The 16,995-nt window shown below is 41.8% G+C and overlaps 1 pseudogene; it reads right to left on the reverse strand.

The window, feature by feature from the left end:
• Window positions 1–3,018: 3,018 nt before the first annotated feature.
• LOC113154415 lies at window positions 3,019–12,419 on the reverse strand (annotated as a pseudogene).
• Between the last annotated feature and the right edge of the window lie 4,576 nt (window positions 12,420–16,995).

A 16,995-nucleotide genomic window follows, 5' to 3' on the forward strand; every position in this document is an offset into this window, starting at 1 on the left:
AAAGGTCCTGTAATTAGCATCACAGGTGTCTTCAAACTTGTAATCAGTCAGTCTGCCTATTTAAAAGGTGAAAAGTGGTCGCTGTGATGTTTAGTATATTGGTGTGTATCACACTTTACATGGACCTCAGAAAGCTAAAGAAAGTTGTCTCAGGAGATTAGAAAATAAATGATAAGAGACGTGTTAAAGGTAAAGGCTGTAAGACCATCTCCAAGCAGCTTGACGTTCCTGTGACTACAGCTGCACATATTATTCAGAAGTTTAAGGTCCACAGGACTGTAGCTAACCTTCCTGGATGTGGCCACAAGAGGACAGTTGATGACAAATTGAAGAGACAGAAAATACAAATGTTAACTAAAGAACCCAGAATAAATTCCAAAGAGATTGGAGGTAAAATCCAAGGTCAAGGTCTATTAGTGTCACATCACATCATCAGTCCCTGATTGAGCCAAAGTGGACTTATTGGAAGATGACTGAGGAAGACTCCACTGTCAAATTATAAAATAAGAGAGAAAACACATACTGACAAACCACAAAGGTTCTGGGAGAATGTCCTTTGGAGCGACGAGACAAAAGTGGTACTTTTTGGAAATGATACTTAGAGGGCCAGACGCAACCCTAACCCTAACCCTACTGTGAAACACGGAGGACGCTTGGTTATGGTAATAGTCCTCCAACAGGATAATGAACTAAAACACAGCTAAAACACCTGAGAATGGCTAAGAACAACTGGACTATTTTGAAGTGGCCTTCTATGAGTCCTGATCTAATTCACGAGGAGTGGACCAGAATACCTGTCAACAGGTGCAGAAGTCCCTTTGTTGCAGTGAGCAGCCTCAAAATATTAAATTAAGAGAATCATTTTTGTCCAGGACAGTTTCATTAGTTAGTTTTTTTTTTAAAAAACATCTGTTGAACCACAACTCAAAAGCAATGTCTGGTTTTCATGAGTTAATTTGTAGCAAATCGTTATTTATTTATTACTTTTGTCAGTTTTATTTCACCTTTGTGCGTTTTTCTTTCTTTAAGGGAAGGGTGCCAATAAATGTGTCCACGTCTGTACTTACAAGTAGACAGTGAAGTTAAAAACAGCATTAAAAAAGAATAATATAAAGCTCATTATTTACATCTTTATTGTTCTAAAATGATGACTCCACATACACGTCATGGGTTTTTCTAATTTACCTCCATTTGATCTCTGCTTAGGTTAAAAAAAAGCACAGAGCTAAGCGGAGAATTACTTAAGCTGCTCTCTTTGGACTAATAAAAACAACAAAGGTGTATTTTTCTAATAAACAGGTGAAACGAGACTACTGAAAAGTGATGAAGACACAGAAGACTTTTAAAAACACAGATATAAATAATGAAATGAACGATGGCTGAATTTATCTTTTTTAATTTCAAGGTCCTGTTATAGTGCAGACTGATACACTGTCACTGAGACATCGAATCATTATTATTATCATTATGGGGTATTTTTTGTAGAATGTTGAGGAAATTAGTGCATTTAAACCATTTTAGATTAAGGCTGTAACATACTTTCTGGATGCACTGTAAAAGATGACAGAAAGACCACTCGGGGGACTGAACTGAAAATGTTGTGGGCTCTCGTCAAAGAGTCAGAGAGAGCAATGTCTATCTCTGAACAGCTACTGGGAGTCTGTTGTTGGCAGCTTAAGCTAAAATTGTTCATGAACAACAAATGACACAGGCGGATTCCAAAGAGCCAAGTGACTGGAAAGAAAAGAGGTTATATGGGATAAGGCATTAGGTTAGATCATAAAGCTTTGACATCTATTATAATCCTGGACTGCAATAGAAATGAAAATGATCCTTAAAACAGAGCTGCACCTCTGCCCAGCTTAATACATGACTGATGGGTCTGTAGCTGTGTACATGGGTTTAGATGACTGCACACTTTACAGCTCTACAATAAAGCAACATGTAACAGGGGAGCTAATTAACATGTGGCTAATTATTAAGCTCTGCAGAACATCCTGAAACATGGTGTACCTCCCTCCACATGTGTACTCGACAGCTTCGTGTCTCCTGTTTGACCTCGGTCCTCAGGTGAGGCACCTGTCAACATTTTACTGACCTTTAAAACCCAAAAAGATGATTATATAGTGTCGTGTAACCTAAATATGAGGCGGTTACCCCAAAAGAAAGGACACATTATGGTTAGCTTAAACTTCAAACTTAATAACCACTAGCTTGTTGCGGGCGGTAGTCAAACGCTTTTTAATAAGTTTAGCCAGGGTGTATTTGTCACAGTCATATGTTGGTACCCTTGTAGTCTATTCGTCTGTAAAAAGAAAAGTAAATACACCCAGTCCAGCACAAATCTCACCTTTGTAGCTCGTCAAACTTCAGGTTTTGTTGCAGCATCTTCTTTAACTGAGCGGAACGAGCTCAGTGCTGCCACCTGTGGTCAAAGTGTAGCGTTACAGCCGTGAGCTGAGCAGCAACGTCCTCACATTCAGTTTTAGCTCCATCAGAAAATGCATCAATGAGAATTTTGTGGGTTACACACTGAAATGTTTAAGGGTCTGACACTGCTCAGGTTGTTGTTGCAAAAAAAATGACATGGGTGCAAAAATTTGGCCCATGTCAGTTTTTATTTCTCTTGCTTCAATTCAACACATCAGTAAAACACTGGCTAATACCTTAATGAAACCTAGTGGAAATGTTGTCTATGTTCTTTTGAAAGCAAAAGCAAAACTGCAGACATTAGAGTCAGAGCAGGGCCTGTTGGGCTGGGACACGCTGTGGATCAGAGCTAGCCATTAGTAGTTTTCACAGCATCTGTGCTTTTTCTGCTGCGAGGAGTCGAATCATCTGTAAAAATCCAACAACATGGACAAATCTTGACTAAAAGTTGCCACAAACTCATAGATTTTGATAAGTGATACATGTATACATGTATCGAAAACTTGTTTGCTTACCTGAATGTGAACCCTTACAAGAATGTACCGAAACAGAAGAGGTGTAACAAAGTATTTTTTACTCAATTTGGTTTATTGATAAAACTTTTATTATCCCCAAATGATTTGTGCAGCAGAGCACAGACAAAACAAGTCAGCATCAAACACACAAAAATGATAAAACAATACAGTTTAAAAGCGGTTCCAATGAGGAATGCAAGCTAATACAAATGATATACCTTATCTTCTTTGGATTTATCATAGTAATGGCAGGAATATAAGTAAAGCCATTTATAACTGTCCTAGACAAAAAGACACTGCTGGATTTTCTTGTACAGTTTGTTTACATTTAAAAAGTTACTCAGTTATGGTATCAAAGTATTTAAAGGACTAAAAATACACACATTCTTGGTTTTAGCTACATTCAACTTTTAAAAGAATTCCCTGGATCACATTACCAATTTATCCACCATGAAACATTTCCTCAGTGTACAGCAGTCTGATGTTGTCTTCTTTGAGTTTCATGATATGATAATTCTTAAATGTGCTGTCATTAAGGGAGGAGAAAGATCTGGTCTGATCTTCCAAAGTATTGTACAAGTATTTGTACTTGAGTGCATACGTTTTATGCTACTTTATACCTCTACTCCACTACATTTGTAGAGTTGTAGTCACTAAATCAAGCTTCTAACATAACAGTCTTGGTCGAGCAAAGAGCATAGACAGAGGCTGAGGCAAATCAAGCTGTCAATGATTGGCATGAGGCAACACAATGTAGGTAAAACTGGAAGTCTATGGTACACAAACAATTGTATGGAGAATGGACAATAACAGACCAGTACATAGGCACAGGTGGGTGATGAACTGATGAACAGCAGGTGAGCAGGAGAAGGCGTTATGATATATCATAGCTTCATAAGATCTGGACATGCCGCGGTGGCGATGCGGGGCCCTGTTATATTTAAACCCTATTGTAATGACAGAGAATAAAAGTTAAAATTAAAATAATGAATAAATAAAAGTTGAAACTAGCACCAGATCTTTACCAGATAATAATTCTGAACTATGAATAAGTATAAACAGATAATCAATCACTGGGGCCAGTATATTGTCTTGTTTTATTTTTACTTAAGTAACATTTAAATGCAGGACATTTGTCACACACTTGTTTTGGAGTATTTTCAATGGTATTAGTAATTTAGCTTAAGTAAAGGATCTAGATACTTCTACGAACACTCCATCTTGAAAAATTTGTACAGGTAACAGTCAAACTCAGATATATATCAGGTTTGTTTTTATAATGGGTAATTATTGTTAGTTTGATAATATGATAGCCTTTCATTTAAATGTGATAATTTCATTTTAGCGAAAAAGGAAAACACATTGCTGGATCTTGGGTAATGTCTTCTAAGTATTAGCAATACAATATTTTAATAGAAGACTTGAGTGACAATTAGACTAGAAGTGTAAATTTAGGAAAGTTTACCACATGGCATGCCATGTACAGCTATGACATTAGTCCCAGCAAGCCAACAAGTCATATTTACATTAACATCAGTATCATGGAAGTTCAGAGTACAGTATCGAGTACGTCATGTAATTCAATTAAAAGAGTTTCCTACCATTGCCTTTCTCTTCCTCCTGTCGCTGGTCTGTAAAACAGGACCATTAGATGGATGTGGGTGGTGTAACATAAGTGTAACATAACATTATGCACAAACAGAAGAAACAGCATCTTAACCAGTTAAAGAAAACTGATCACATTCCTCTTACCTTCAGTCAGTTTATTAGCAAGGAGAAAGTTGTGGTCTCCTTCCTCAGTTTCAGGCTTGGTGACAACCATGGAGGTGAGCGGGGTGACAAAGCTGTACCGCATGGATATGTTCAGAGCCCTGGCTGATATACTGTCTCTCTCCTGCTGAGTGCCTATGTCACTGCAAGGTTTAAAAAAAAGAGAGAGAGATCAAATTAGTTAAAATTAGTTAATATGCGCAATAAAAGTGCACAATATAATTATTGGAACAGTTTCTTAGAGTGATCTGTTACAGTTTCAGATCTTGGTAGAGATACAGCAGGTGAACTGACCTCTTTTCCAATAGCTGCTGGATGGTGAGGTAGGCCCATAATCGCTCTGTGAAATCCCCAAAGTTGAAGCTTCTGTTTGGGGTAGACCACGCCCCAGTCTGCCACAGTGACCTCTCCATGCATCCTGAAGTCCTTGTCAGGCTGGAGGAAGTGGAGGGATTTCATTTTGGATATTACCAACAGGAGACGATATTAGTAGTATTATTTAGTGACAAGTGTCTACAGCTTTGGCTGTATAAGGCTGCACAGTGCTGAGATTAATGTGTGGGGTGGCTGTGGCTCAATAGGTAGAGCATGCTACATGTCACATGTCAAAGGGTCCTTGGGCAAGATACCCTGCCATTGGTGTGTGAGTGTGTGCGTGCTTGTGTGTGCGAATGGGTAAATGAGATGCAGTGTAAAGCACTTTGAGTACCAGTTAGGTAGAAAAGCGCTATATTCAGTAAGTACAGACCATTTACATTTACATTTAATGTTATCATAAGCAATGTCAGCAATTTTTTTAAGGCAAATAGAAATTTGACCAAATTATAAAATTTGATGAAAAGTGAAGGTATCAATCAGTAGGATTTATTCTAGGGAGACTACGAACGTACAATATTTACAAAATTTATTGGCAAATGGCATCGGGAACTGTCTTATGCAAAAATTAGTACATACTGTGTTTATTCACCACACTCAAGACATGCTATCTTATTCATGTCACAACTGTTGCAATTACTGTCTACTCCTCACCCCGTAGGCAAACACTTCCACCAAGAAGTTATCCCTATCGTTGTTTCTCAGTTGACCAGCCACCACAATCTCAGAGCCGTTAAACAACTGACTGTAGTGGTTGTTGGTCAAGAAGTCCACTGCACTTTGAGGATAACGCAGGTCCACCTCCAAGAGCAGAGGAATGGACACTTCTTTGTAGAAATCCTGGAAGAACAACAGAGGGCTGACCTAATTCCTTTTGAGGTGCAAAAGCAAACTTGCATAGATATTCCACTTGCTACAAATCAGTTTGATTTTTACTCTACCTTGAGTTGAGAAGCTGCATCTGAACCCTCAAAAATTCTGCGCGCCAGTCCTTTGTTGTGTCTGCAGAGGACATCCAGGAAGGCGTAATCCACATCATTTCCAAATCCAAGGCAAAACATAGTCATCTTCCCTCCACTGGCAGAACGCACGTTCTCCTGGATCTTTGCGAGGTTAGTTTCCCCTGCATGCGTTAATGCACATATCATGTATGAGACTGGAATAAAACTCTAGTAGTTTGTCAGCATCTATCTTTTAAACTCTCTCTGACACAACTATATTTATTTACAGTGAAAAAAAGCTTTTATTTTTTAATTAATCACTGACTATTTGCTATACTTTAATGTACTACTATTTTAGCTATACTTGATGGTGACCTATGACCTTCAAGAATAAAATATCAAATTACTCACCTTGGTTTGGCATCCCATCAGTCAGTAAAATAATCATATCTGCACTCCTCTCTAGAAGCTTCTGATCTTGTCTCTCTCTGACCAGCATGCTCACTCCCCCCAGTAAAGCATCATTGATATTGGTGGCTAAAAAGCAATGACATAGTTTCACATGGAAAGTTCTATCATAAAATATAGATGTGTGTTCTGGAAAAAAGCTTTTTTAGATTAGCTTAGTTAGCTTAGCTTATTAAAGAATTCATTTTCACATTTTGCTGTGGAGGCACCAAATGTTAAGGTGCCATGATGCTTTAATTATTTAAAAAGTTACTGCCAAATGCTGGGCCTGTGGTTCAGGGTGCACAGTAACTAATTATTGGGGTGTGTTCCGCAAATGCCCTCCATAATGCTGTGGCCTGTAGTTTGCTCAACAGCATTCAGCATCAAGTCAGTTAAACTTCTGGGATATTATTCTGGTCAGTTAAGTAGCACAGGGGGTTGTTCCAGTTTCTGCTGCTTTGGTATTAATGAAATTGCAAGGAGGAACAGGATGAGCACTGCCACAGCACTACAAATTCTCCTCCAGCAGGCTGCTGGTGTGAATGTCTCCGATCAATTAGAAACAGACTCGATGAGAGTGGCCTGACAACCTCTAGTGGGCCCTGTGCTCACTGCACAGAACCATGGAGCTCGGATGGAGCACCAGAATTTGCAGGTCCACCACTGGCACCCTGTGCTTTTCACAGATGAGAGTATGTTCACCCTGAGCACACGTAAAAGCTGGTGAAAGGGTCTGGAGGAGCTGTAGAGAACGGTATCACTTTGCTTTTCAGCATAAATTCAGTCTTTGAATTCAGTCCACTGTAGGTAGATGATTCATTTCCATCCATTTCATTTCCATCAATGATCAAGTGATATCCTTTGATTGTTAGGTTTTTAAGTACAGGCAAGGCTTTGGTAAATCAGGCCCCTACAGGGAATCACTTAGCCTGACCCTGTTAATAAGTTGTTGCACCTAAAAAAGCAAAAGCTCACTAATGTGAATGCATTATAGCTTATAAAAAAGTTTGTGGTTTTATGTGGGATTATGACTGCAATCATTTCTTGGCCATGGCAGTGACAGTGAATTCCTGAACTCCATATGTTGCCTGACAACCTCACTATGAGAAAAAGATGTCTTTATGCTAAACTAAACCACTGTTCTTCAACCTGAACCCTAAAAATTGGTGCATACAACTTGTTGACAGCTGTCTTTTACTACTTTTCTACCTTATTGATAGAATAGAGAATGGACTGAATAAAGGCTGATATACATACAGTATACTATTATTAAATATATATGTAAAAAACAATTTGTAGATAATCAGGAGCTTGAACAAAGCATTTGGAATTAAATGTAGTGCCATTTCTTTTACCTCCTCCAGTGCTTAGTTGCTGGACTGACACAGTGGCTTCGTCAATGTTTTCCTTCGTTGCTTTGGTGAGAGAGTTCTTCCAGGTCACAATGTTGCTATCAAACATTATCAGAGCAAAGTGGTCTTCCTCGTAGAGGTCTTTCAGAATGGAGGCCAATGCGTCCTGGGTCTGCAAAGATTCACAGTTTTGCATTTGAAGACGTACAGTACACATGCTTACTGTATAGAGCTTACCTCTACACAAGTCTCTCACCTGCTGAATCTTTCTTCCATCCATTGATCCACTTTTATCAATCACAAACACCACATTCTTTGGGACCCTGGGCAGGTCAGGGGGAGCAAAGAAGTGAACGAAGTATCCATTCACAATCTGAAGGGGAAAAAAGGATGTGATTAGGAATAAAATGTGGTTCTTATGTGCTGCTGTGAAGTCCTAGTTGTAAGCTGACCTGAACTTCACCCAGAATCTCTGTTCGTTTCACATCATAATTTATGATGAATTCTCCATCTGCAGATGTTGGTGAGAAAGAGATGAATGCCTGCGAGACAGAGACAGAGAGACTCATTACAATAAACAGTATTTGACAGATAATGTATGTATCACTAGGTTCTCATGAGGTACATAAGAAGAAAAACAAAAATGCTGTCTTCACCTTTGTGTCACTGACAGTTTTCTGCACCTTGGGGAGCAGGTCATTGGTTTGGAAAGTCGTTTTGACGTCAACAAAAGAAATCCCCTGAGGCTCATAGATGTATGTCACAATCTGTTACCACAAACAGACAAAATAATACTGAGTCAGGAAAATATACGTAAATTAACAGGAATCAATGCAGAAAAAGGGTTTCTGTGATTATTACAGTGTTATATGTTGTATTGTTAGATTATTATTACGGTATAGTCATATTCTAGTAATTAATAATTTTCGTTTTCAGTTTGGCTCAGGTACAGCTTATTTTAACTGTAATCACTTTCAATCAATTTCCTGATTGTATGGTTCATCATTTGGTTCATCATTTGGTTTATACAAATATATCAAGTGGTCAGAGATGGCATCAAATTATCCAGATTAACAAAACGTGAGTTGTTGATTTGTTTGAACCTTTACAACTGGTTTACTTTTTCTTTGTAAACTTAGGCAAATTTAGAGTTTGATTTGTGAAACACACTCAAAAGTTGGGACAGAGGAATATTTACCACTCTGTTACTGTATATCACCTTTCCTTTAATTACACTTTATCATAGTTCTGTAACTGAGGTTACTAATTGATGCAGTTTTGCATGTGACTAAGACTTCAGCTGCTGTGCAGTCTGTGACGGCTGTTGTCTGATTCTTCTCTTTCTTATGATCTTTACATTTTCAACAGGTAACTGATCTCTACTGCTGGCAGGCCTGTCACACATTCCGCAGGCACACACTCAAGTGTGTGGAGCTACACTTTTGCAGCACATTGCAAATTGAAAGTTTACTTATACAATAAATTGGTTAGTGTAAACTGTCACAGATCCCTCTAGCCGCCTCTTGTTCTTGGAGCCACTTGACTTCTAAACATAGTCCACACATTGAATTGTGAACCGGGTATACTGGGCTGGTCCCCTGTCTAACTACCCGTCTCCAAGCTGCAGCCTCTCTCTACCTGGATTCTGTTATTGCTGTACTGGAGTCCTGTCCAGACCTGTCTAAGGTGCCGGAGGAGTATTTGGATCTTACTTATTGGGAAATCTCACTCCGTTTGTTATTCTGCTACTGGGTCTGCTTGTTAGCTGTCTGTTCGTAACATCTTTTGTCAGATGATTACAGCTTCATGTGAATTAACAAAACACATTTTATAGTAAAAATCTGTAAAGTTACTAAGAACTATAGCTCTCATATAGGTAGTGAAGTAAAAAGTGTAATACTTCCCTCTGAAAGGTAGTATAGAACAGTGTCAAATTCACATGTACAGGAAGTAGTAAGTGTGTTGAACCTGGAAATCTTGCACAGGTTGTTTGGGTTTAACTCGAGTTAAAAGCTCATATTGGCCTTGTTTCCTCTGAAGAAGCTCCTCGTAGATCAGAATGAAGGTTACGCTGCTTTTGGCTGCGATGCTGACAGACACTGAAAAGGTCTCCATCTTTCTTCCAGAAGCCCTGCAATGATGAACATGTATCACTGTGACATTCACACCATCACCAGCACCATGTGTTTAAACCATACTGTCATATTTTTCCAGTGTAATATACTTGACCAGTCCAGCTGTCTGTCCAGTGAAAACAGCCTGGTCATACTCTTGCTTGGCATTCTCTTTCTCCTTTACTTCTCCATTATGTACCTGACCATCTATTTCCCTTTGATGCAAAGACAAGAGTCAACATTAGACAAAAGTATGATCAATGCTCACTCTCATAAAATACTGGGTTTTGACTGACATGGTGAAGTTGGTGATGAACGCAGTCTTGGGCAGCTCCACTTCGAAGAAGATTTCCTGGGAGGACTTTGCTTTGTTCAGAGCCTTGGAGGTCATGACGGTGTGGGCGAAACGAGACGTCACTGTGCAGAGGACTGTAATACTTTGCACCTCCACCATCTTAAAGGATGGACACAAAGGGAAACTAAGCATATTTGCTCAGTAAGATATGTCTAGAGTATCAACATCAATAAATTAGAACCACATAGAATCTAACATCACGTTGAATAACAGTTAAGTAAGACCATGGCCAAGGGACAGGCAGCCTGTTATGGTCACTGCACTTTGGATCAGATGTAAAGAGAAACTTTTCTAAATGATTCATCTCCCAAAACAAAAACAGGTCACTTTCTTGTAAACACACATACACAAAAAAAATCAAATGCTGAAAAAAAAACAAGAAACAACGCATCCCTCATTTTAATTACATAACAATAGACACAAAACTGGGGGCAGATGACTGTATTTCGCAAACACTACTGTTAGATGGAGGCCTGTTAAGTCGTGACCATGGACTATCCATGTATCCATGTTTCAGAAACAGTTTGGTATAAATTATCTAGGTGATTTTTCATTTTTATAATTTATTGATATAAAATGTTGTTCCTTACTTCTACAGAATTTGTGCTTCTCTTCTGTGGAAAAGAAAGTGACAAAAGCACTCAGTTTAGTTCAGTTCAAATTAGACATAACTTTTCTAGTGTATATTTTTGTTGGTAAGAGTACCTTCATTGCCCTGGTGCCCACAGCTCCAGTCTCCTGCAGCACAACAGAAAGAAATACATAAATATTCAAAAATACACAATTGGAAAGACATGTACACCAAATGCTGCTATCTTAACATTTACCACGAGGCATTAAAATGTGTTTATTATATATATATTAAGTACTGTAATTAGTGTGGCTATCATTTTGCCTCTTCATTTAACTGTCTTTGAGTTCAGGTTTTTCAAGAATATTAAGCAAGCTTTGCTGTAACAAGCCCAGAAACATGACACGGAAATCAGCAGATCTGTGGGAATTATGTAGTCACACCGCTAACGGGCTGACAGGAATAAACAGGCAGCAGCAGGCGGCATCACTGAGAATCTGTCAAACTGGAGTGGCAATTCAGCCTCTGGGAAAGTATAAAGGCTGCCAGGAAAGCAACGTGCACAATTATTGAAGTTCAGCCTGAGGCAGCAAGTAAAAAACTAGGGAAGCAAAAAAAAAATATAAAATAAAAAAAAAGATACTGAAAGTGAAAGCGAGTAGTGAAAGAAGCAACCTGCAAATTGCACAGATTGGCAGAGCAGTTGTCTCCATAACAGCTTGGTCTTGGTTAAAGTGCATTGTATCTTGGAGGAGTGTTGTATTCTGGTCTATTGCAGTTTAGTGCAGTAGAAAAAAACTTCTTGTTAAAGTAGTACTTTTACAAGTTCTACTTTGAATTCTTTACATGCAAGTTGTGACACAAATGATACCCTTGCTATTACCACTTGCTATTTTGCTCTTTAACAAAGCAGTAATGTCATTTTAGTCCAATGTTTAACTAACTCCTGTATTGGCATTGTCACACAAGAACATCAGATACCAATCTGACTGTGATTCAAAGTGTTGTGCAAAAAAAAAAATGTTCTGCTGTGAACCACAAAAACGCTGTGGTTTACACCAGAAAGGAACTTTACACAACAGCAACATTTGGCTTCAGTAGTTCCTCATCCACATGGTTTCTGTTGAAACCTAAAAAGTTATTGTTAGAAAAAGTCATCCATTTGAAGTGTGAATGCACATAAGTATGTTTTTATTTTCATACCTGTGTTAGAGCATTTCTCTTGGAAATGACCAGAGCATCATGAGCCCGAACTGGAAGCCAGATACAGGCAGAAAGCCACAGGAGCAGGAGTCCCCTCAACACAGACATGCCTGGAAAACAACGGTGCCTCTCCCTCTACAGTGAGTGATAAAGAGAGTGTTTATGACGTGTGGATAACTCTTAAAGTGGTACACCACCCACTGTCGCTCGTGTTGTTTTCATCCATCTGCATATTGCAAGCAGATTTAACATATACAAGGTAGACATGATTCACATTGCAGATATCTGTAATGTGAACTGTTTCAGTCGGAAAAATGCTAAATTGGCGAAGTGGCATTAATGACAGCAATTCTGATAAAAAGGAAAAGGAAGGAGCATAGGTTTGACAATAGGGACTCTTAACGTTGGCACAATGACAGGGAAAGGCAGAGATGTGGCAGACATGATGGAGAGAAGGAGGGTAGATGTTCTGTGTGTGCAGGAGACAAGGTGGAAGGGCAGCAAGGCACGTAGCATTGGAGGAGGATACAAACTGTTCTACCATGGTGTGGATAGGAAGAGAAACGGGGTAGGAGTGATCCTGAAGGGGGAGTTTGTGAACAATGTTCTAGAGCAGGGGTCACTAACAACGCGGACCGCGGTCCGGATCCGGACCCAGAAGCTGTCCCACACGGACCCGGAGCTACAGACCAAACCAAACGTTTTGATTTCATATCTAGCGGGACAACATAATTTTAAAGGGCGCAGCTATTGAGATAGTTACGGTAGTTATTTAGTGGACGCGAGAACGCATTGGCCAGTTGAATGGGAGTGAAGCCATCCCACGTGACTTCACTTAGCCAATCGATTCTGTGGATCACAGGCGGGAAAATTAGCGACTCAACAGTAGATGAGAGAAAGTTGGAGAGAGGAGAGATACAGACGACAGAGAGGAGAGAGACAGACGACAGAGAGGAGAGAGATACAGACGACAGAGAGGAGAGATAGACAGACGACAGAGAGGAGAGAGACAGACGACAGAGAGGAGAGAGAGACAGACGACAGAGAGGAGAGAGACAGACGACAGAGAGGAGAGAGACAGACGACAGAGAGGAGAGAGACAGACGACAGAGAGGAGAGAGACAGACGACAGAGAGGAGAGAGATACAGACGACAGAGAGGAGAGATACAGACGACAGAGAGGAGAGAGACAGACGACAGAGAGGAGAGAGACAGACGACAGAGAGGAGAGAGATACAGACGACAGAGAGGAGAGATACAGACGACAGAGAGGAGAGAGACAGACGACAGAGAGGAGAGAGACAGACGACAGAGAGGAGAGATACAGACGACAGAGAGGAGAGATACAGACGACAGAGAGGAGAGAGACAGACGACAGAGAGGAGAGAGAGACAGACGACAGAGAGGAGAGAGAGACAGACGACAGAGAGGAGAGAGATACAGACGACAGAGAGGAGAGATACAGACGACAGAGAGGAGAGATACAGACGACAGAGAGGAGAGAGAGACAGACGACAGAGAGGAGAGAGAGACAGACGACAGAGAGGAGAGAGACAGACGACAGAGAGGAGAGATACAGACGACAGAGAGGAGAGAGAGACAGACGACAGAGAGGAGAGATACAGACGACAGAGAGGAGAGATACAGACGACAGAGAGGAGAGATACAGACGACAGAGAGGAGAGATACAGACGACAGAGAGGAGAGATACAGACGACAGAGAGGAGAGAGACAGACGACAGAGAGGAGAGAGAGACAGACGACAGAGAGGAGAGATACAGACGACAGAGAGGAGAGAGATACAGACGACAGAGAGGAGAGAGACAGACGACAGAGAGGAGAGAGACAGACGACAGAGAGGAGAGAGAGACAGACGACAGAGAGGAGAGATACAGACGACAGAGAGGAGAGATACAGACGACAGAGAGGAGAGATACAGACGACAGAGAGGAGAGAGAGACAGACGACAGAGAGGAGAGAGACAGACGACAGAGAGGAGAGAGAGACAGACGACAGAGAGGAGAGATACAGACGACAGAGAGGAGAGAGAGACAGACGACAGAGAGGAGAGAGACAGACGACAGAGAGGAGAGATACAGACGACAGAGAGGAGAGAGAGACAGACGACAGAGAGGAGAGATACAGACGACAGAGAGGAGAGAGAGACAGACGACAGAGAGGAGAGAGAGACAGACGACAGAGAGGAGAGAGATACAGACGACAGAGAGGAGAGAGACAGACGACAGAGAGGAGAGAGAGACAGACGACAGAGAGGAGAGAGACAGACGACAGAGAGGAGAGAGACAGACGACAGAGAGGAGAGATACAGACGACAGAGAGGAGAGAGAGACAGACGACAGAGAGGAGAGAGATACAGACGACAGAGAGGAGAGAGAGACAGACGACAGAGAGGAGAGAGAGACAGACGACAGAGAGGAGAGATACAGACGACAGAGAGGAGAGAGAGACAGACGACAGAGAGGAGAGAGAGACAGACGACAGAGAGGAGAGATACAGACGACAGAGAGGAGAGAGAGACAGACGACAGAGAGGAGAGATACAGACGACAGAGAGGAGAGAGAGACAGACGACAGAGAGGAGAGAGAGACAGACGACAGAGAGGAGAGATACAGACGACAGAGAGGAGAGATACAGACGACAGAGAGGAGAGATACAGACGACAGAGAGGAGAGAGAGACAGACGACAGAGAGGAGAGAGAGACAGACGACAGAGAGGAGAGATACAGACGACAGAGAGGAGAGATACAGACGACAGAGAGGAGAGAGACAGACGACAGAGAGGAGAGATACAGACGACAGAGAGGAGAGACAGACGACAGAGAGGAGAGAGATACAGACGACAGAGAGGAGAGATACAGACGACAGAGAGGAGAGAGACAGACGACAGAGAGAGAGGATACAGACGACAGAGAGGAGAGAGACAGACGACAGAGAGGAGAGATACAGACGACAGAGAGGAGAGAGAGACAGACGACAGAGAGAGAGAGAGACAGACGACAGAGAGGAGAGATACAGACGACAGAGAGGAGAGAGAGACAGACGACAGAGAGGAGAGAGATACAGACGACAGAGAGGAGAGAGATACAGACGACAGAGAGGAGAGATACAGACGACAGAGAGGAGAGAGACAGACGACAGAGGAGAGAGACAGACGACAGAGAGGAGAGATACAGACGACAGAGAGGAGAGAGAGACAGACGACAGAGAGGAAGAGACAGACGACAGAGAGGAGAGAGATACAGACGACAGAGAGAGAGAGACACACGACAGAGAGGAGAGAGACAGACGACAGAGAGGAGAGATACAGACGACAGAGAGGAGAGAGACAGACGACAGAGAGGAGAGAGAGACAGACGACAGAGAGGAGAGATACAGACGACAGAGAGGAGAGAGATACAGACGACAGAGAGGAGAGAGAGACAGACGACAGAGAGGAGAGAGATACAGACGACAGAGAGGAGAGAGACAGACGACAGAGAGGAGAGAGACAGACGACAGAGAGGAGAGAGATACAGACGACAGAGAGGAGAGAGACAGACGACAGAGAGGAAGAGACAGACGACAGAGAGGAGAGAGAACAGACGACAGAGAGGAGAGAGACAGACGACAGAGAGGAGAGATACAGAGGACAGAGAGGAGAGATACAGACGACAGAGAGGAGAGATACAGACGACAGAGGAGAGAGACAGACGACAGAGAGGAGAGAGATACAGACGACAGAGAGGAGAGAGAGACAGACGACAGAGAGGAAGAGACAGACGACAGAGAGGAGAGAGACAGACGACAGAGAGGAGAGAGAGACAGACGACAGAGAGGAGAGAGACAGACGACAGAGAGGAGAGATACAGACGACAGAGAGGAGAGAGACAGACGACAGAGAGGAGAGAGACAGACGACAGAGAGGAGAGAGAGACAGACGACAGAGAGGAGAGACAGACGACAGAGAGGAGAGATACAGAGGACAGAGAGAGAGATACAGATGACAGAGAGGAGAGATACAGACGACAGAGAGGAGAGAGACAGACGACAGAGAGGAGAGAGATACAGACGACAGAGAGGAGAGAGAGACAGACGACAGAGAGGAGAGAGACAGACGACAGAGAGGAGAGAGAGACAGACGACAGAGAGGAGAGAGATAAGAGGTAAGAGTTGATAAAAGGATGGTGAGACTTAAAGAGGAAGAGATAAATATAGAAATGTCCAAAAAGAGAAGAGGGGACAGTGACTATATAAACCAGTGTCTGCTATGTTCAGAAACTGTGGCTCTTATTAAAAGAGCCAATGTCACCGGCATTATGAGACAAAACACAAAGGTTTTGAACACACGTACCCACTCAAATCTGAAGTGCGATCACAGAAAGTTGCTAGTCTCAGAGCCCAGTATGACCAGTCCACCAGGATCTGGAGCCACATGCTCAGTTTGATGTTACATAACAATAAATTAGTCAAAAGGTTTTTGAATTGTACTGAATTAATTTGATTTGACAGTCAAGTATTGATTACATGCAGGCTACTTGATAATATGTTGCAGTAAATACTTAGACATTATAATTTTCTGGACCTTTGCTTGTAAAAAATATTGTGTAACCGGACCTCTTACAATTTTAGTTGAATACCCCTGGCATAGAGAGTATCCCCAGAGGAGAGAGAGTTTTTGTTGGAGCAGGGTTTAATGGGCATGTTGGTGAGGGCAACAGAGGTGATGAGGAGGTGATGGGCAGGTTTGGTGTAAAGGAAAGGAATCTGGAAGGACAGATGGTGGTGGACTTTGCTAAGAGGATGGAAATGGCTGTAGTCAACACCTACTTCCAGAAGAGAGAGGAACACAGAGTGACATACAGAAGTGGAGGTAGGAGTACACAGGTGGACTACATCCTATGTAGACGAGGTCATTTGAG

The sequence above is a fragment of the Anabas testudineus genome, chromosome 5 (genome assembly GCF_900324465.2).
Source record: "Anabas testudineus chromosome 5, fAnaTes1.2, whole genome shotgun sequence".
NCBI classification, from domain to species: Eukaryota; Metazoa; Chordata; class Actinopteri; order Anabantiformes; family Anabantidae; genus Anabas; species Anabas testudineus.